The following is a 21,821-nucleotide window of genomic DNA, read 5'->3' as shown; positions in this document are numbered from 1 at the left end:
GATATTAGGGGTGGCAGGAGTCCCACGTCCCAACCGCCATTGTACAGATATCCTGGGAAATGCCTTTACCTATCTATCCAATCTAAGACCACGAAAAGGCACATTTTTGTGACTTTTAGGAGGCTGTTCGGCCACAGGCAACAGGTATGGTCAACCGAAGCCATAGCGCTGCCGGCTGGTGTCGGATTTCGTGAGAGATTAGATTTACAGCAGCCAAGAATTTCCATCCTTACAGAGGCGTTCATTCTCGCATTTTATTTTCATTGAACACTGGCACGTTTGTTGATTGGGATACTTCATGACTTCTTAGTACATAAATGTTATGATTTCACAACTAGCAATCTGTAATCATATCCATCTGCTTCGTTATAGTATCTCGAAGGCTAACGATGCACTGGCTTGGTATATTTCAACAAGTACCTAGTATAACACAATATGTTTTTACAAATATTGTTTTCTCTTGGTTACAGCGCTTGAAGTGGGGAATCTTAGCAGGCCAAAGTCTCGTCTCGTGGAAATGCTGTGAAATGCTGTCTCGTCTCGAAAATATTCGTTTGTCTCGGGACACATGATCAATCTCGTCTCGTCTCGAATTTTTAAAAGCCTGTCCCGTCTCGTCCCGTGGGCAACACTACTTAGCTGGGGACATGCTCCTATGTCTTAACATGGTGACAATGAGACAGCTGGGGAAAGTTTTGCTATCTGGAACGATACAATCCCCCTGCATCCCCCCTCACTTTGATTGATTGATTGATTGATTGATTTAGTTTATTTTACTTCGCGTTTTGTGCCTCTTGGCTCATTTGCGAAGATGGGGATGATTGATGAAATGATGAAATTGATGAATGGACATTCACAAACAACCAAGCCCGACCGGGATTCGAACCCGGGACCCTTGGCGTCGCAGCGCGATGTGCTAACCACTTGGCCACAGGGTCTCCATAGAGAATTGAACGCGGAGCTCTCTGACTACAACGTTATACAGCATGTTATCGGAATGACTCGCCGGAGACAGTGATACCCCAAGGGGATGCGTTCATTACAGTTGTACCCCTCCTTTCTGCAAACCAGGAGCCTATATTCCAGGCTATTTAGGCTATCTGGGAAGCCTGAAGCCTAGAAAGCAAAATACTGAAGAGAAATCTCTTAGAAACTGTGTGAATTAATCTGATTTGAAAAATAAGGTAATGGCGATTCTAAAGTTGGTAACCTGAATTCTTAGGAGTTGGCAACCTGAATTCAAGGTTTATTCCTTGGTTAAGAAGTTGTAATCGTAGACCTTCAAGATATTTGGAGAAGTCGATTCTTGAATGACCTTTAGCCCCTTTACACTTGTATTGGTTATTCAATTGGAAGCTGTGCAGTAATTAAATTATATTCGTGGACAAAATAACACCAGAGCTAGCAAATAGCAAAGGGACTCTTTCCCAGAGGTCACGTGAGGTTCTTTGCATTAACTTCGTTCCTAAAATGGACAGAGAATAGATGTAGATTGTGGATCAGGTCTGTGCTCAAGGGATCCTGTATTGCCAGAGAGATAGAGACCGAGCGAGGGGAAGAGGAAGAGAGGAAAAGAAAATGGAAGAGGAAGAAGAGAAAGGAAGGAATATGAAATGGAAGAGAGAGAGATTAAGAGAAAGAAAGAGAGAGAGAGGGGAGAGAATAGAAAGATACTAAATGATATGGAAGAGACAGTAAGTGGGAAGGGGCAGAAAAACAGGAAGACAAAATGGAAAGAGAGAGGGAAAAGTAAATGGAACAGTGAAAGAGAAAGAGAGGGAGAGAACGAAAGGAAAAGTAAATGCAAGAGAGAGAGAGAGAGAGAGAGAGAGAGAGAAAACAATCATTATAACCTGAAGTGATCGATGACGTACTAGGTGTAGAATTATATACTATATTGCCCAGTATTGTGATAATGCATAATTTTATGAAAGCAAACGGCACTAAAATAAGGCAATAACAATAATATTATTACAAGTTCACACCTGCCTGCAAGACTATATCTGGAGTTTATGTAGCCTCCACTCTGAAGGGAGGAAAAAGCTACAATGGGACTACTTTATCCTTGAGCGGATGACTACATTGAAAACTTATAAACACTCAAGAAGGTAAAGTATTCCAATGTTTTCTTAAGCTCTCGAGTTCCGGTTGAGTGTCGAACAGCCGTTGGGGCTGTAGGGTGGGGAGAACACCTGGACGTTCAATGTTTGTCTACCACTCAGTCACAAAAAGCATGAATTCTCTCGCTCCAATAGCTTCATGAGCATCCACTTCAGGAGAACGGCAGTGTTGCCATCTACGAGCCACTTAAACACAACTATCTTGTCCATATTTAGTAATATTCCTACAGAATCAGTTTGGAAAGTCACTATTTAAAATTGTGTTGCAGTTACTTCCCCGAAAATGTAACTAAATTACAAGCCCACTTTATGTACAGATGAATGGACAATTGCGATGAAGCCAAAATCACGGACAATTGCAATGATTTTGACGGCGAAGGTTATTTTAAAATTAATGGTAGGACAATTGCGACCACCAGGGTGACTAACCCACTGGTGCACCATAATTGTCACCCCTTCATTCCTACCCCCTTCCCTTAAGACTGAAATCACAGAAAGTTGAATGCAGGCGTCTGCTTATCTGTCCTGTGGAATACAGGTTCTCTGTGCAGATGTCACAAATATCTGAACACCTGAACCTAACCTAACCTAACCAGACTTGATTGAACCAAATTCCCAGCCAAATTTGACGAAGCACTTCCGTGCTGACAAGAAATAAAAAAAAAAGAGAGAAAGGTAATAACAAAAATGGGAGAATGAGGAAATAGTTATGACTGACGATGTGTTGAATAACACTGGTTTTAAACACGCCAAAGTGGTTGTAATGCAAGTACGTTTACAAGATGCCTTGCTAGTCTCAAGTCTGGAGAAAAAACTCAATATGCTGCCCAAAGCAGTAATTTATTTTATTATAAAACATAAACTAAACGTAACGTTTCAAACTTCTAGCAAGGTCTTCTTCAGACTCTGCACCAAGTACAAATGTAACAAGGTACAAAAACAGGACGATATATATACACAAACATTACTCCCCTCCAGACTATTAGAAAGTTGTTCTGAAACATTCTAGCAGGTGGCTTTCCCTTGTCAACTGTACTTTCACCTAAAAGGCTATACATATTTACTTCCATCTAGAATGTGGTTGGACTCCTTATATCACGCTCTTTTTCCTTCCTTCTTCTCTCCTCTTTCTCTCTTGTCCTTTCCACTCTTTCTAACACCTTCTTCCATTCTTTGTTTATCTTCAGTCCCCCATTTCAGTTCATTGTGTCTTCTTCACCTTTCTTCTTTATTTCCTTGGACTGAATGAACTGGAATGGGGGACTAAAGTTAAACAAAGAATGGAAGATGATGTTAGAAAGAGTGGAAAGGACAAGAGAGAAAGGGGAGAGAAGAAGGAAGAAGAATGAAGGAAATAGAGCGTGAGATAAAGAGTCCAACCTCATTCTAGATGGAAGTAAATATGTATAGCCTTTTAGGTGAAAGTACAGTTGACAAGGGAAAGCCACCTGCTAGAATGTTGCAGAACAACTTTCTAATAGTCTGGAGGGGAGTAATGTTTGTGTATATATATCGTCTTGTTCTTGTACCTTGTTACATTTGTACTTGATGCAGAGTCTGAAGAAGACCTTGCTAGAAGGTTGAAACGTTACGTTTAGTTTATGTTATTATAATAAAATAAATTACTGCCTTGGTCAGCATATTGAGTTTTTTCATATCATGGAAACAAGGTTTAATGGTGTAATGCCTGGAGAAAGTGTGAGAGCAATCAGTGTTCTATTCGTAAATATCAATATTTCACATAATTCTCTTGTAAGAGGTATTGTACGTCGTCACCCTTCAATTTGATAGAAGACTTAAAGTGTCATCGCAATTGTCCGTCTACCGTACAGCTAAGCTAATCGGGACTGGTCATACAGTTTAAAGTGGGATCCAAACCACTATGTGCCCAGTGAGAATGGAGCCCGGGACCTCTTGATTACAAGGTGACGACTTAACCACTACGCCATTGGCGAAAGCCATGAAAAGTAACTATGTGACAGTTATGTACAGTCACCTGCAATAAAGATGGAACACGTAGATCCTGAAATACCAGCTTCCTTGCAAGGCGTTATGTGTGTTGCCTAACCCAACGGCGATAAGTGGATTTTAATAGAAAATTTTCAGTGGCAACTTCTACCACCGACGTAGAGTTGACAACACTCACAACGCCTTGCAAGGAAGCAGGCATTTCAGGATATACGTGTCCCATCTTTATTGCAGGTGACTGTACGTTAAAATACAGATCAAATGTTAAAGCTCTAACGATCGTTTTTACTTATTGAGTCCACTTTATGCACATGTAGGCTAATCGGGACTGTGCCCACAATTTAGATTGAGAACAGAACCACTATGTACCCGGTATTCTTTGATTACAAGGCGACAACGATCTCTAACGAAACACAATGTTAACTTTCGTTTTACGCATGCCAACCCTGATTATGAAAGTGTGATTTAGAGGAAGAGAAAGTTCGTAAGTTTGCAACACTTCTCATCACAAGTGGTCAGAAATGGCGGCATAAAACACATGACTAATGTACACTTGGGAGCTTTCGTTGGAGAACCAGACAACGCTTGCACCTTCCACCTGGTTAGCGAGTCACCTTGACGCTCAGAAGAGAAAACTTTCGTAGCTTCTAATAAACACACATTGGTCCCCAGGAAGATGGCGAGGAAGAGGGTTGCTTCCTGCAATTTTCTATCTTACGTAAGCGGGTTTTGCGTAGTCATTGTTGCAAACGAACACTAAGTAACTGCTGTTGACGATACGAAAAACATATATTTCATATACTTGTTTCGAACATTGTTTTATTCCAATTAAGAGTTTTAATGGTAAAATAAGGAATATTGAGTTTTTTCTTTCGCAGGTAAAAACCATAAGTTCAAGTTTGTCGGTAGCGAATCTAGGACAATTGCGATGAATTCTTAGAAAACGCTCTTTTAAAAAGTTGCCAGCCTCTTGGATGGTGACCCCACCAACATCAGTCAAGGAACGAAATTTCTCCTGAAATTAGAACATTCAGGGTGGGTGTAGAATCGCAAATAAAGACCAGGGGGAAAAGGAAGCAAGTCAATAAATGGTCGAAAATGAGTTAACCACAGATTCATGTAGCTTGAATGATGTAGTTTATGTGGACTCAATGTCAGAGCAACAGGGAGGTTAGTCACTGAGAAATTTAATCTTCAAGATTTCGCCTACAGGGGAAGAAGGAGGTAAGTCAGCTGAATATAGGGGGAAAAGGAAACTTACGAAAGCAACTTCACCGTGTGATCATGCATCTGGAACACTACAATGCAGCATGGATTTCCACAATCGTGCGCGGAAAGAAAAAAAAACAGAAGCCTTGCGCCTCATCTGGAATCTAACGAATTTCTACACCCTGCTAGAGCTTATGAGGGACTTCTACAAATATCAGACGAAAAGTTCAAAGATCTTCAGGAATTGAAAGTGTTCTGCACAAGAGAGGCTCAGGTTTACTATACAAACCTGCCACATGGATCTAAGGGGCAGAAACAATAAGGACAGGACTGCCTAAACCTCAACAAGTGAATTTGTGCACCACTTCATAATGCTGTAAACTGTTACATTAAGAAAGTTTATGTCATAACTTTTGTACTATTCTTGAATCAATTCTTTCATATTTCATTTTCATACAAAGAAATATACTTCTTTGTAGTTGATCAGTGGTAATTTATTCATTCCTACTTTTTGGACTTTTAACCACTGTGTTAATTTTAAAATACCAACGTTTCGGAGACTGAATCTGCCTCCGTCTCAGGGTCTGACAGTAGCACATAAGCGGCACTGAAGGTTTTTTTTTTTCATTTTTTTCATTTTTCATTTTTTTGGTTGATATCCTACAGCATCAATCCTTTGACAAGGTGGAGCCTGAGCCTCCGCAACATAATCCTCCCTGGCAACTTCATGTACGTAGGAGTCCTTGTGACCGACAGATGAGATGGAGCCTTGGCCACCAAGAATAATCCTTCAGGGCAACCATTTATAGACACCATATGATTTAACAGACTACACGCTACCCTGAAGATGGAGGCAGATTCAGCCTCCGAAACGTTGCTATTTTAAAATTAATACAGTGGTTAAAAGTCCAAAAAGTAAGAAAGAAATATACGCTTGCTTGTATACATGTAATGAAGAATATACATCAATAAGAATAAAGATTATTTGGTTTCAAACTTTAAATTTGCTATTCAGTACAAGTATGAAAAACTTACTTGCCTCATTTTCCCCCTGTAGTCTTCATATGCAATTGTACGATCTATTCCCAAGAAATGTGGATGGTGTGTTTCACCTACGTCACAAACTGTTGCATTGTGGCTTCGAGCAGCCATGATTGAGACCAGTTCTTGTGGGCGTGCAGGAGATACTAACACAGACATTCGTGATTTAAAAACAAACGTGCAGTGGTGTAACTGTAACGAACACTACTAGGAGGATATTTCCTTCCAAGCGACAAATAAAATTGGCCACAAACATGGCGGCTGTGCGCATCATAACGTCACATGAAACCCACCTATTCACCATTGAAGAAACTTTAGGTGGTTACAATATATCCTCGAAATTAATATATTTTTACAATTATAGTATCAACAGTTTTGTTAGTAATAACCTGAATGAGTTATATTTATGAATTTATGACTGCTATACACTTTACATACTCTCGACTACCTTGTGCCATATCATGAGATAAATTAACTAAAAATGATTCAAATTCCTGCCCTATTAAATAAATACAACTGGCGTTCATAAGGATTGTACCAATCAACATTACTTCAGAAAAATAAATTGATACATTGACTTTCCATAACATTTAAACGAGAGTAAAAATCAGACACACAGAGGGATAAGGAGAGGGAAATATGATAGGAAAGCAAGAAAGAGAGAGTTAGAGAGAAGAAGATCAGAAAAGCAAAGAAAGTAAAGGAGATAAAGAAGGAAATAGAGAATGTAAGAAAAAGATGAGAGAAACAGGGACGAAGAAAGAAAGAAAGAATGAAACAAAAGATCAAGTTAGAAGAGAGGAAAATGATAAAGGAGGGAAAGAGAGGGAAACAGAAGATACCAAGACAGAGAGGGAGAGAGAGAGAATGGAAAGAGGCGATAGAGTAAAATGGGAAGAAAGTAAGTGCAAGAAAGAGAGAAGAATCAAAGAGGGAGACAGGCAAAAGAAGAAAGATGGAGATAGACAAATGAAGAAAAAGGGAGCTATAGGGAAATGAAGAAACAAAGAGGGAGATAGACAAATGAAGAAAGGGGTAGATAGGCAAATGAAGAAGAAAAGAGTGAGATATACAAATGAAGAAAGAGCGAAAAATAGAAAGAGAAGAAACAATGAGAGAGAGAGAAAGGGGGAGAGGGAGGGAGGGAGGGAGAATGCTAGCAGCCACAATTCTTTCGTCCAGCCTCGAACCGACCCAAACTAAACACATCTCGCTACGTAACAACTAGGGATGGTCAGAGAGACGGTAATGGAGTCAATGCCTTTTAAGAAATCAAGTAAAAAAAATGACTAATAGTGTACATACGTAGTGTAGAATATAATAAATCTCTTCAAATAAAAGGAATGAAATTTGGAGATGTCGCCACTATTTATACATGCATGTTTTGAGCAAAAGTGACTAATGATTGGGAAAACAATGACTGACAAGTCTTGTTGGATTTTCCTTGCGTTTTTCTGTCACAATTCGCTCTTCAAACAAAGTGACCACCCTCGTTATCGCACAACCACATTGACTCGTGATGATGATTTTCCACAAATAAATGCACCAACATGGACAATGCTTCGGTCACTCCCCATCAACATTGATTGTGTTTTCCTCTTCATATTTTTTTACCAAAAAAACTGAAGCCGAGATCATGCTACTCAATGCAGGCAGCGATCCGTGGCTTCGATGTCGATAAAAAAAATGAGCATCATTTGTCGTGCGGTCCAAGAAATCTCGGACAAAGGGGAGACGCGAGGGCGGTTGTGGAGTACCGCAAAATACGTGCAACCACATTTAACAAACTGAATTACAGTGCCCTTCGGAAAAGATTGGGGGAGACCATTGTAATTGGGTAATTCGATTTTCGAGCCGGGAAACATGGGTGCCCACAGCCAAGAAAGGGAAGATGGATTGGTCGTGTCCGGTGAGTGGTTTAAGCTGCCATGGAACGTAGTATATGGTTATACTGACGAGAAAACTGGAGTGAAAACTCTCACAAGATAACTACTGTAATCTGGAGATACGTGCTTAAGATGGCAACACTTACTCTTAAGAGTCATACCTACTTAATACCGAACTGCCACACAAAGATTGTCTTAAGTATATCCTTTGTTAGATAAACTAATGTGGACTAAACTACGATTTGTACTGGAATGTCCATTGATTAATTAACTGACCATTAAACATTGTACTGGGTGTTTCAGCATTGTGACTCTTTGCACCCTTCTTTGTATGTCCATTAAAACAGAATAGTATGCCTTAAGCAGCCATAGGAAATTAAAGTGCACAAAAAACTGATTTTATGTTTGATGCTTTTTTGTTTAATAAATTTTGTGCCAAGCAAACCACTCCTGTCTTAGGTTGTCTTTTTGTCTCACTGTTAACATCAATTCAGGCCAAGGAAATGATTGGTTGTTTGAGTTTGTTTGTTTGAAGCCGACTCTATGCGTAGAAAGAATAATTGGGACTGGACTACAGCAGTGATGTGCCGTACACTATACCTTTACGTCTACATACGTTGTCTACACGTAATCTACGCGTAGATTACAGTGGGTCGTAGTTTACGTAGAGTACGTAGACAATCTAAAGTGCATTAAAATTAATTTTCAAGGCTTTCATGAAACGAAAGTAACCATGTCAACTATATTGGTTCCTAACAATCTGAATAGAATCCTATTTACAACAACATTTCTCTTCTCTTCTATCATCAACTATGGAAGAAGATAAATAGTATGCAAAGAAAACAACAGATGGCAGTCGTGAGGTAAAATAAATATTTTCCCCATAAAACACTACAATATTTCCTGTTAGGTTTCTTTCCTAGATGAAAAATTGTTCGAATTTGGAAGGGAGCGTACGAAAAGTTCTTCTCACACATCGGCAACTGAAACGCAGTATAATTTTGTATTATTTCCGCGGCGCCCTTTGCTATCACCTTTCGCCAAGTTGTTTACATAAATTACGTCGTCTACGTGTATAGAATAGTCTACATTCTACACGTAGACTATTTTATACACGTAGATTAGGTAATCTATGTAAACAACATGGCGAAAGGTGAGAACTTAGCAAAGGGCTCCGTGGAATTAAAATAAAATTATACTGCGTATCACTTGCTGATGTGTAAGGATAACTTTTCATACTCTTTCTTCCAAATTCGAACAATTTCTCACTTAGAAAGAAACCTAATATAGGCAATATTCTAGTGTTTCATGGGAAAAAGACCACTCTTGGCTCACGACTGCCATCTGTTGTTGTTTTTGGCATACTATTTATCTTCTTCCATAGTTGATAATAGAAGAGAAGAGAAATTTGTTGTAAATAGGATTCTTTTCATTTCGTTAGGAACCAATATAGTTGAAAATGTCACTTTTCTTTCATGAAACCCTTGAAAATTAATTTTAATGCACTTTAGATTGTCTACGTAGTAGCTATATGTAAACTACGACCCAATGTAATCTACGCGTAGATTACGTGTAGACAACGCATGTAGACGTAAACGCATAGTCTACGGCACATCACTGATTTTAGTGAACTTCGGATGTAGTGAATCGTAGGGGTTTATTATAAAAGGAGTTTACTTATTGGCTGATTAGATTTTTGTCACTTAGAGTCGCTTTTCTGCACTTTCTGTCTGATCGCGACTATGAGGTTGTCGGCACTTAGCGGCTGAATGTAGACATTCCCCACATGAAAGCTTGGGTTCGAGTCCCGCCATCATCCACCCTCATCGCCGCGATTAACCGAAACTACAAAAGTGCAATATCGAAGCTCTGGTTTCTTATACATCGCTGCATGCTCGCAACTGCCCAACAAAGACCATGTCACAGCACAGTATGGAAATGTATTCAGGCCACGACAGAACGTAGCCTGGCATATTTACCATTCGCTCCACGTTATTTGATCAGGCCTCGATGCTCGATTGTGGAAGGAATGTGGGAAGTTTTTGTTCTTTCCCGTCTGTCAACAAAGAGGCGGAGGTGAGCGGCCCAGAGGAAAGGCTAGGAAATTGTTTTAGCAAACCGCATTTCGAATTCTCAACGCTGGGTTGGATTAGGAAAGGAGGGAGGAAATTCGCAAAAAAACAAGTAGACAAAGAGCGAATTTGTATTTATTCGATTACCGTCTGGCCGAATCAAAGTTTAGCAACTCGTTTACCCTGAAGCCTATTATTAATTAGGCCTCCGCTTTTGACTCGATTCTGCCTGGAAATCGGTTAAGAATCAAACTTTTCAGTATGCATATTTCTGGGGTAAGGATGGAGACTTCTGTGACCCTCTGTGTTGTCGCCAGAGAGTTTCGTTCGGGTTGGCCCAAGGTTGGACGAAATCTCTGCTTCGGAGGTCGTGACTGAAAGAGTCTGTTTCTGTCTTACACTCTTATCTCTCTTAGTCTTACCATTTCTCCCTTCTCTTCTGTTTCATCCCTTCTTTGTCAGCCCCTTTCTTCCTTCCTCTGTACTTGTTACCAATTGTTGCATTTTCTTCCTCTGTCCCATGTTTCTTCCTCCTCCCCTTTCCCGTTCATTTATTTTTTCCTCCGTCCCTATCTTTCTTCTTCTGTCCCTTTTTATCTTCCTCTGTCTTTTCTTTAATTCTCTGTCCTTTTTTACCAATTGTTCCTTTTTCTTCCTGTCTCATGTTTCTTCCTCCTCCCCTTTCCCGTTCATTTATTTTTTCCTTCGTCTCTATCTTTCTTCCTCTGTCCCTTTCTATCTTCCTCTGTTTTTTCTTTAATTCTCTGTCTTTTTTTACCAATTGTTCCTTTTTCTTCCTGCCTCATGTTTCTTCCTCCTCCCCTTTCCCGTTCATTTATTTTAACCTTCGTCCCTTTCGTTCTTCCTCTGTTCCTTTCTATCTTCCTCTGTCTTTCCCTTAATCCTCTGCCATTTTCTATTTCAATAGTTTCTCTCTTCCTGTGTCCCATTTTTCTTCCTCTGTCCTTTCTTTCTTACTGACCCATTATCTTCTTCCGTTTCTATCTTTTTTACTCCGTCTCTCTCTTTTTGCTTTCGTCACTTTCTTATTCTCTCCTCGTCCCTATATCTTTCTTCTCGTTGTCCATTCTTATTTCGTCCTTTATCTTCCTCTGTTTCTACATATATATTTTATCACAATCTCTCTCTCTTTCACTCACTTTATCCATGTGCATGTATATGTCTTACTCCGCCATAAATGATAGTGGTAATTTTGCATACAGAGATAAAGTTTCATGGATTGGAAAGCTGGTGAGGTAAAAAAGTGAAGGTAGCATCTGTACATTGCACTGTTTCATGAATATACACAGAGCACGGGACTCGAGAGGGGGTCATTCTGGATCTCATGGTGAAAGTTATGTGATCAACACAACGCTTCGGCCGCATTTAATTCCAGGGACTACTGTTTAGAGGCTGATGGAATCCCAGAGCAGGGATATTAAAAAAAAATCCCACTTAAGGCGAAGAGGGACAATTACGCACCAGGCATGCATTTATTCCAATATCGTCGGAATGAGCAATGCTACTAAAAATATCTCCGCCAGAAATGAAGAGTATGAATTTCTCTCCATGTGGCAAGTGGAAGTGGTTTCCTAAGTTGATTATTAAGCCTTATACGATTTTTGAAAAATATGATGAGTTAGTATTTACCGAATCCCATGTATTCCTTATAGGACATCAACTTCAACTTCAAGTTACGGCTCATCAAATGGGAGTTTCGACTTTTCCTACTGCTATGACATAGTTCTACGTGTCCTTTTCCCGTCCATGTACTTTTCTACGTCATCGGATGTTTGATATTCCCGAGAGAACGAATAAAATAATGGTCCCATAAGCCTAGTGCATTTCTCCTTGCCTCCTACGGCCATCCTGGCAGTGTTGCCAAACCTGATGTGCATAATAGAGCTAAATTTCACCATTAATATAGCTAAAGAGGACTTTCAAGGAGTTAGATTAACGAAGGCTGCATTAAGTGCCTACTAGGATAATTTTAGTTGTCAGAGGGGCGGGGGGCTGCTATTACCGTTAGCTTTAAAGTGATGCTAATTTATTCTTAGTTTTCACCGCCTAGATTTGGCGGCATCACCCATCTCAATAATCCAATGATGTTAATATAAAATCGAAAATAAAGGGTTTCCGGATAACAAAATTGTCATCTTCATCTTAGCCACAGCGCTATATATAAAAATACATGGGGAGGAAAGAAGAGGTGGGTGACGCAGCCTATAGCTATACGAATATCACGTCACGTGCAAAATGTACACTCATGGCAAAAGTTGGTATTTATGGGCCGGAGCCAGTGGTGGCATCATAGTGGGGAAGGGCGGGTGCCACAGTTCACAGTCAAACGAGTGCACGAAAGAGCCAGATCTGGCTCCAAAAGAACGAAGTTGGCAACAGTGATCAGCAGCTGCGCCAGCTAGAAAGACCTAGGGGAAATTGTCCCTCCTCGCCTTAAGATCTCCGAAGCTACTGAAAGGTGGCGAAGCTCGTATTTTTGTGGAACAATTTAGGTTTTGGTGAATCTTTGGAAATCACGCAACTGACATTCTGACGGCAGATCGATGTTTCAGAAACAGACACAATATTACATTCTACAGACTGGCTTGTTGAGCGAGCCACAGCGACTCCTTTTACTTGTTTCAAGGCACACAGGTAACCATTACAATCCCTTGTCGTTATACAAGTCGTATTCCTGTGCTTTATATCACTGCATGCGGCCTCGAGTTACGACTCTCTGAATAAGCAAGGCAAGCAGGTCCCACCCACCAGGAAAAAAGCAATTATGGTTCATTATGCCTCTGTCGGCACGAACCGAAAGGACACGCAATCTTTTTTTGGAAGTCGCAGAAAGAGGAGACGAGAATGGTAAATATTTGGTTCGTGAGAAGCGGCTTAAGCACAAGAGACAGAGGAGATCGTATCCAATGAAAACAAAGGTGAAGTCTACAATATGAGACTGTGCATGGGAGTCACGATTACACGAGAAGGTTAAGTCTAGAAATGTTAACACGGTAGGCTTTTTTTTTATATGGTTTGAAAATTGAGTGGTTGAACCAGGGTGCATAAAAAAATCATGATTTTTATTTAAATAAGATCATTTTTGATTATATTTCTTTTATGTAAATCGATTTTTCTTAAACCACGATTAAATAAATTTTGGCTTTTCCTAGTAAACGGTTCTCTAAAATAGTTGTACAGTCTCATTAAAGCAAACACAAACATATTTGTAAATATACATTTTTGTAGTTTCTAATGAACCTACTATGGAAATGTTTGTGTTGAGTTTGATAAGGAAACTATAATACATAATTTCACTAGCTTTTTTTCCAGTGAAAATAAAACATTCTGGATGTACTCTATAATTTAACTTAAAATATTGTTTAAAGACTTTGTAGCTGAATTTTGGCAATTCTTTTAATGATAGTTTTCGAAATACCAGGTGACATGTTTATTTATAAGTTAATGATAATGACACTATTTGAAGTTTAACATGATTAGTATTTTCTATAGCTATCATTAACACAAAATGCTTGTTTTTGCTATAAAAATTATTGAATTTTAAATCAAGAGAAATGTAATTGTGTTTACAGTTTACATACCACATTTCCTTTCGTATGAGCTTCACACCATCAGTACATATATTTTGTTTCCTTTCTTTTCCTTTCTTAGAGCCTAATAAACACCATTAAATGATTAAGAGATTAATGTAATTTCACCAAGAGTGATATATGTATATACACAAATACACATAGAGGGCGTCTCAAAAGTAATAGCTCAAACTGACACGGGTGGAAGTACACGATGATAGAAGCAAAAAAGTCTCAGTAAACATGGGTCTGCAAACGAGTCGTTTTCGAGATAATCGCGAATGTGTGATTACAAGCCGCCACTGACTTCATTGTTTTTACATTATTTTCACGTCTTCCTAGTTGGTAAAATGCTTTCGAATAGCCCCGGTTCATTTCGGAATTGGTCACAAGCATGTACTGTACTGATTGTATCCATCCTGTTTGATTGCAACGCCATCTCTCGGAAATGTTCTGTTTTGTAAACAAAGAGCAAACCTCGAACCTCGCAAGGAGTAAAAGCACTCTGTGTTTACAAAATGCAATCAGTGACGGCTTCTAACCACACATTCGTACACATTATTAGCATTTTATCAACTAGGACGACGTTTACAAACAATGAAGTCAGTGGCGGCATGGCTCAGTGCAGACCCATGTTTACTGAGACTTTTTTGCTTCAATTATCGTGTACTTTAACCTGTCAGTATGCGCTATTACTTATGAGACACCCTGTATATACAAAATCCTTATGTACATTATTCTCTAAATTATTCATTTAATGTGATTTAAATCAATCAGATTTGAATCAATCCACGTTGGGTTCAACCCTGAACGAACGTACCTTTTTGGCACTTTTTTGGGGGAAGAACTGGTTACGAATTCAGTATTTTTGATACGTGGTATTTGTGTTGTAATATGTGGATCCTCTTGTGGTTGATTCCTCATGTGGTTGATGCATTTCACTACATGCATTATTTACATTAGAACACTTCCCAAGCGCTCGGTCTTGTCTCAAGTGGAAAATATTTGTCTCGTACACGTCACGATTTATCGTACCTACACTCTGGCCCGGTAAACTTTGGAGCAAGCCAACGAAAACAAGTCATCTGCGCAAGTAGTGACATGAGAGGGTTCGACCAATGAGCGCGTGATGGAGAAAAGTGCGGCAGCAGCTACCAGTCTGCTTTTCTTCGCTCACTCGCTTTCTTCTCCTTCTCTACCGTTATGCGTGGGACAGATTCCCGGGACAGTGTAGTGTCTTGAAATACATAACATAATAGGTCTATTTGAATCTTACAATCTTCTTTCTCTTATTTTGATTTGTTTCTACCTGATTTCCTCTGTTTCTTCCCTGTTATCTCTTTCTCTCTCCCTCCTTTCCATTTTTTGGTGTTCGTTTATTTCTTTCCGTGTTATTTTCTATCTTTCTCCATTCTATTTCCTTCTCTATCCCTTTCCTCATCTTCTGTCCTTTTCCTTCTTTCTCTGTATGTGCATTTCCTTCTCTGTCCCTTTTCTCATCTTCTGTCCCTTTACTTCATTCTCTGTCCGTGTTTTACATTCTCTGTCCCTTTTCTTCTCATCTTCTGTCCCTTTTCTTCTTTCTCTGTCCGTGTTTTTCCTTCTCTGTCCCTTTTCTCATCTTCTGTCCCTTTCCTTCTTTCTCTGTCCCTGTTTTTCCTTCTCTATCCCTTTCCTCATCTTCTGTCCTTTTCCTTCTTTTTCTGTCCGTGTTTTCCTTCTCTGTCCCTTTTCTCATCTTCTGTCCCTTTACCTCATTCTCTGTTCGTGTTTTACATTCTCTGTCCCTTTTCTTCTCATCTTCTGTCCCTTTTCTTCTTTCTCTGTCCGTGTTTTTCCTTCTCTGTCCCTTTTCTCATCTTCTGTCCCTTTCCTTCTTTCTCTGTCCCTGATTTTCCTTCTCTATCCCTTTCCTCATCTTCTGTCCTTTTCCTTCTTTCTCTGTCCGTGTTTTTCCTTCTCTGTCCCTTTTCTCATCTTCTGTCCCTTTACTTCATTCTCTGTGAGTGTTTTACATTCTCTGTCCCTTTTCTTCTCATCTTCTGTCCCTTTCCTTCTTTCTCTGTCCGTGTTTTTCCATCTCTGTCCCTTTTCTCATCTTCTGTCCCATTACTTCATTCTCTGTCCGTGTTTTACATTCTCTTTCCCTTTTCTTCTCATCTTCAGTCCCTTTCCTTTTTTCTCTGTCCCTGTTTTTCCTTCTCTATCCCTTTCCTCATCTTCTGTCCTTTTCCTTCTTTCTCTGTCCGTGTTTTTCCTTCTCTGTCCCTTTCCTCATCTTCTGTCCCATTACTTCATTCTCTGTCCGTGTTTTACATTCTGTCCCTTTTCTTCTCATCTTCTGTCCCTTTTCTTCTTTCTCTGTCCGTGTTTTCCTTCTCTGTCCCTTTTCTCATCTTCTGTCCCTTTACCTCATTCTCTGTTCGTGTTTTACATTCTCTGTCCCTTTTCTTCTCATCTTCTGTCCCTTTTCTTCTTTCTCTGTCCGTGTTTTTCCTTCTCTGTCCCTTTTCTCATCTTCTGTCCCTTTCCTTCTTTCTCTGTCCCTGATTTCCTTCTCTGTCCCTTTTCTCATCTTCTGTCCCTTTCCTTCTTTCTCTGTCCGTGCTTTTCCTTCTCTATCCCTTTCCTCATCTTCTGTCCCTTTACTTCATCCTCTATCCGTGTTTTACATTCTCTTTCCCTTTTCTTCTCACCTTCTGTCCCTTTACTTCATTCTCTGTAAGTGTTTTTCCTTCTCTGTCCCTTTTCTCATCTTCTGTCCCTTTACTTCTTTCTCTGTCCGTGTTTTTCCTTCTCTGGCCCTTTTCTTATCTTCTGTCCCTTTCGTTCTTTCTCTGTCCATGTTTCTCCTTCTCTGTCCCACCCGCACACAGCGTGCCACCCCATAAACCTCGATCGTGTATGCAGTAAGGGACTGCAATCACTATAATCAAAATATGTGACCTATCTATAAATAACGAGATAAATATCCGCTTCGTGGGTCTGAATAAGTCGCGCAAGTGTTGAATCATCATTAAAATAATCTGAACGGGTAAAGAATGCTAATATACGAAACGACAATTACTTAAAAAGTTCTCGATTCCTTTGTGGTGTTTTCATTCAAATTCCAGAGAATCTGACTTTCATATATGGTCCACAGGACATGCAAAAAGGTAAACCATTCTTGTATTTTTTACAGAGATAACACGAAGCATCTATTTCTGAACAAACTTTGTTGAAACGTGCAATCCTAAGTTGATGAAAAATAGAACGGATCATCATGGTCCTTTTAACAATAAATATGAGCCCCTTGGGGGCCAATATTTCCTTGACTTGAGATATCCTCTCTCATAGCTATGTGCACAATTGTTGTATACCGTCTTTTCATTCTATTTTCAACAACTTTTATCCGTTATCTTGTTCTAATGAGAATTCTCTATTGTTTATTTCCTTGTTCTTCTTTCCATTGTTTCCGAAACAATCGAAACGATATATGGAGCTAATTAGTTCTTCTTTTGTTTCTCCCCCATTATACACCACATTGCTCACTGCTAGAAAATTGTGTTGCGTTTTGACGAAAATATAATTGTATTCAATTGTATTTGTCCAAGTAGCAAGGGTAAAGTTACTATTTTGAAGGTACCTGACCCCAAGAAGTAAAAAATAAATATGGTTATTCATTTTCTACAAATTGCTTAAAAATTGTTTTTGGAATTTGTTTTGAAACAAATTTAACGAGATTCAATAATTTTTTTAGTGTTTATGAAATGCAATAATTAAAAAGAGCAGCAGGTTATTGTTCATTAAAATAACTCTTTCAAATTCCGTTCTTTGATACTCTATCGCACACGCTATAGTCTCCTTGGCATGCAATGGCGACCTTCGCTTCAAATATCCTAGCACAAACCAAAGGCATAAATTTTGAAATGTCGGTGACACGGACAAACATTCGACAGGGAGCGGCGCAGAGAAAGGGGAGGTGGGGTGGTGGAGGGAATTGGTAATTTGAGTATACAAGTAGAGAACAGGGAGAGGAGTCACGTGTAGTTGCTTACATTGATTTGATTCTTACTGCAGACAGGGAATAAATAATGAGCCTGCAATCTTAGTCTCTACAGCTCTGTTTTTCTTCTTGTTTTTTCTGCAAGGTATAAAAGTTACACTTTGAATTGATTATCTTTTGTTATTTAGCACCGCTTTTCTGCCACTTTTTGTCTAACCGCGACGATGAGGATGAGTGATGATATGATGGAATTGAGGAATGGACGCTCACAAAGAACACCAATGTGCAGACCGGGATTCGAACCCGGGACCCCTAGCGTCGTAGCGCGCTGTGCAAACCATTTCGTCACAGAGGTCGGCAGTTACATTTTGGAAAATGTATTTACTGTGTTTAAATACATGTAAGTTCCCACATATTATTTATATCCTTTAGTGATCCACACATGTATACCTTTAGTGGTAATGTTTATATATCTCCTTGGTGACAGTTTGGTGCATCTAACAACACCACTAGCAACAACAGTTTAACAAATACGAGAGTCTAAGACCAGAACAGCAAGGTGACCACAAACTGTCAATATATAACGCAAGTGACCATGAAATTACCCAATTTGAAATACTTTCTATGGATTATTTTTACTTCGGCAATTCTTTGAACCATTCAAGCTGTAAATACACTCGGGGATATAAAAAGAAAAACTGTAAGAATGAAACCCATATGCTGATTACTCAGAAACAATTAAAGGTAGAAAGGTGAAGTTTGATACACCGAGATTCCTAATTTACTACATTGTAAGTTTCGTTGATTTGACATTTCATTCAAGAACCAATGGAATGTCAATTTGGAAATTTACGATGAGTACCCCATCGAGCACACGACGATTACAGAGCAAACGTAGCTACGACTTATTTTCGTCTTTACACCTTCAGAAGACCGCTAATTCCGAACCCAACTAATGTTATTGATATCGAAATTACCTTTAAGTTCCAAGAAAATCGCCTGTTACCATCATCATATCCTTTGAGCGATGTAATTAAGGCCAATTGCCAACCCAGGATCTTCTCAGATCGTATCATTAGTCGCACTTTGCGGAGGGATTTTAGTCGCAAGTACAACAAAAGAGTCCATCCGGACGAATACATGCGCAGCGTCTTTAATTTCCGTTGACAGCGCGAATATCTAATTAACGCCCTTTTTTCCCACAAAAACAAAAAAGTTTTTAATTATATAGAAAGATTCAATTTTGTAATAACTGCCTGCCCTTGTACCGTTCTCTTCAGGTTCACAACTTTTCAACATACTTTGCACGAGAGAAAGAGAGAGAAAAAATGTGAAAAGTTATAAAAACTCACAGATGCGCGGTAACTTCATTATGACCCTATGTGTGTATGCAGGGATCTTCTTTCCGCCTCGGGCCACGCTGGTTGCATTCTTTCAGGATAACGCCGACCGCATTGTGGGTTGGTAATCACGTAGGGTGCGGTTTTTGCGGCTTGTGTGAAAGGAAAAGGGGTTTGTTTCAGGAATTAGGCGGCGTGTCACTTTTCCGTTCCCCCTCTACGTACCTTCTTTCTCTCTGGCTTCTGCTTCCATGCATTCTAATAGGCCGTCACTTCTTTTTTTTTTTTTTACAAGCCCAAATCTCTCAGCAACCAGACACGCAAAGAACTGGTAAAGGGTAGTGAGGTGAGCTGTGGACTTTTTTCAAAGCGCTGAAACTTCCAAGCTCTAAGTTCGTGATTAAAATATAAATAATAACAACGCTTTATGTCTTTGCACTGCTAATTTGAAAGCTGTGCATGCTACATTTTGCAGCTTCCTCACGCATAAGGAAGGAGAGGAAAATAAAGTAAAAAAAAAGTTCCACTAGCACCCAACAAAGTCAGCTTAAATTCTACTTCGCGAATCGTGAAATAAATATCTCTTCATGTGTTTGGTAAAAGTTGCGTTGAGGTCTAAATCCGGATGCACATTCTAGAGACATTTTAAAAATATATTCCTAGTACTCTTGAAATAAGCACACCAACCTCGGAGTTAATTGCAATTACATGCTGAACGATACAGGTTATGAATAAACGAAATATTGTTCTGCAAAGTTTACAAACATCAATAACAAGAATCAGATGTGTACAAGGGCAACATATTTCCGCATTACTTGAGCTACTATCAGCGTGTTAAGCTTTCTAACGATGCCATCACGTTGCTTTAGTTGGAAGAATGTTTTGTGTTAATACAGGGTCATCAAAGCCCTTATTTAAAACTTTACAGAGCTTTGAAGCAAAAGTAAAGGCACTTCGCCAATATAAGTCTGAGATTCGCGTGTCAGAAGTTTGTCAATGTCTTACTTGCATTTTATCTTCAACTATCGTACATTGTACGATCCGAAATCGAAAATGATTTACTTGTTTCTTTTGCATAATATTTAATTTACACACCAATTCATCGTTGATACATTGGAGATGTGCAATTGCTATGTAAGATCATTAATTTAAACTTAAGAGTAGCATTACACTCCACGAACTTTCCCACAGAGTGCCTGTAAGACATGGAACAAGGAAACGTTCCACGCTATAACTCATGCAACGTTCGTTATTCCACAGGCTATCGAATCAATTTAACATCTCAAACCAAAAAGATATCTACGGTTTATATTCGTCCTTTATTATGACCAAACAAAAAAGTGTACATAAGTAATGCTATTGTGAAACTGAGCACTGTATAATCTTTGTTCTGTTTCATTTAATACTACTTTGTAGTATTGTTTCTTTCCGGATTGAAATGTCTTCTGCTGCACTGAAAGTTTCCTTAAATAAATATATTAAAATAAACTAAAACAAACTATACGTTCATGTTAGTTCTTCCTGCATATTTGAGATCACGGGTAATTTACATAGACTAAGTGTTTTAAGAGCACGCCATAGACTTTATTGGAAGCATGATTGGAACTCTTCTTTGGATCAAAAATGGCCAGGTAAGAGAACTGAGGATATTAGCAATATGACACTTCCTTCTGAAGTGGGTACAAGACATTTATTAACTCCATGTTTGTTTTGATTCCATTTGCCAGCTGCTTGGTCAAGAAGCATGGAAAAAGGCTTTGTGTTCATTTTTACCTGCCTACTTCATCATCAATTCATGCGATGTCCCAGTCCTCAGACCATCCTTCCTTTGGGCCAAACAAAGCCAACTGGTTCGGCGAGCCTTCGCCAGACAAAGGCCTCTCCAGTTTCTTTCAGTGCTCCAACGACGTTCTTGTCAGAGGTGGGCCATTGTGGTCGATCAGGTACATTGCTAGACAGGATGGGGGTGAGGGAAAGATGTTTTTTTTTTTCTGGGAACTGCGGGGGGAGCAGGTGAAAACTGTCTTGGAAGAATAACGGCAACCTTTCCTCCTAGGACGTTGAAAGATTTGAAAAGAGGGAGAAGGTGTGATACAGGGGATGGCAGAGGTTACATCTACAGATCCTTTTTCTTTCGTTCATTCAACAGTTTCAAATACAGGAAAGTAATGGTATAAATGAACATCTGGATCTTGTAATTCATTGATCTTTATCTCATAAAATGGTACTTTGATATAGCCAAGGTTTCAATGACTATATTCGCGTCTATACTTTCATATCCAGCTTTGGTTGTCCATAAGCTACACAGAAGTGCAAGGCCAATAATTCAATATTATGGTTCTAAACCTTTGAAAGGCGCATCTAGCCCTCCACGCTATTGAAAACTTGCCTTTAGAAATGTTGGAAATTTAATACTGTACTTCGTCTTCTACAGTCCTATGACTACCCAAAAATGCTAATCGAATAAGACTTCTAGATACAATATGCCACCAAAAAGAAAAGCAGAGCATTCGTTTTGCTGCAGTATGGGAAGGTATGTAACAATATGCAAACGGAATTTGTGTGGATAACATACATATGTATCTCAGAACTTTAGATGCTTTGCGCCAG

The sequence above is a fragment of the Lepisma saccharinum genome, chromosome 25 (assembly GCF_977018435.1).
Source record: "Lepisma saccharinum chromosome 25, izLepSacc3.1, whole genome shotgun sequence".
Taxonomy (NCBI): Eukaryota; Metazoa; Arthropoda; class Insecta; order Zygentoma; family Lepismatidae; genus Lepisma; species Lepisma saccharinum.
The sequence above is the reverse complement of the archived record's forward strand: the minus strand, read 5'-3'. Positions refer to the sequence as shown.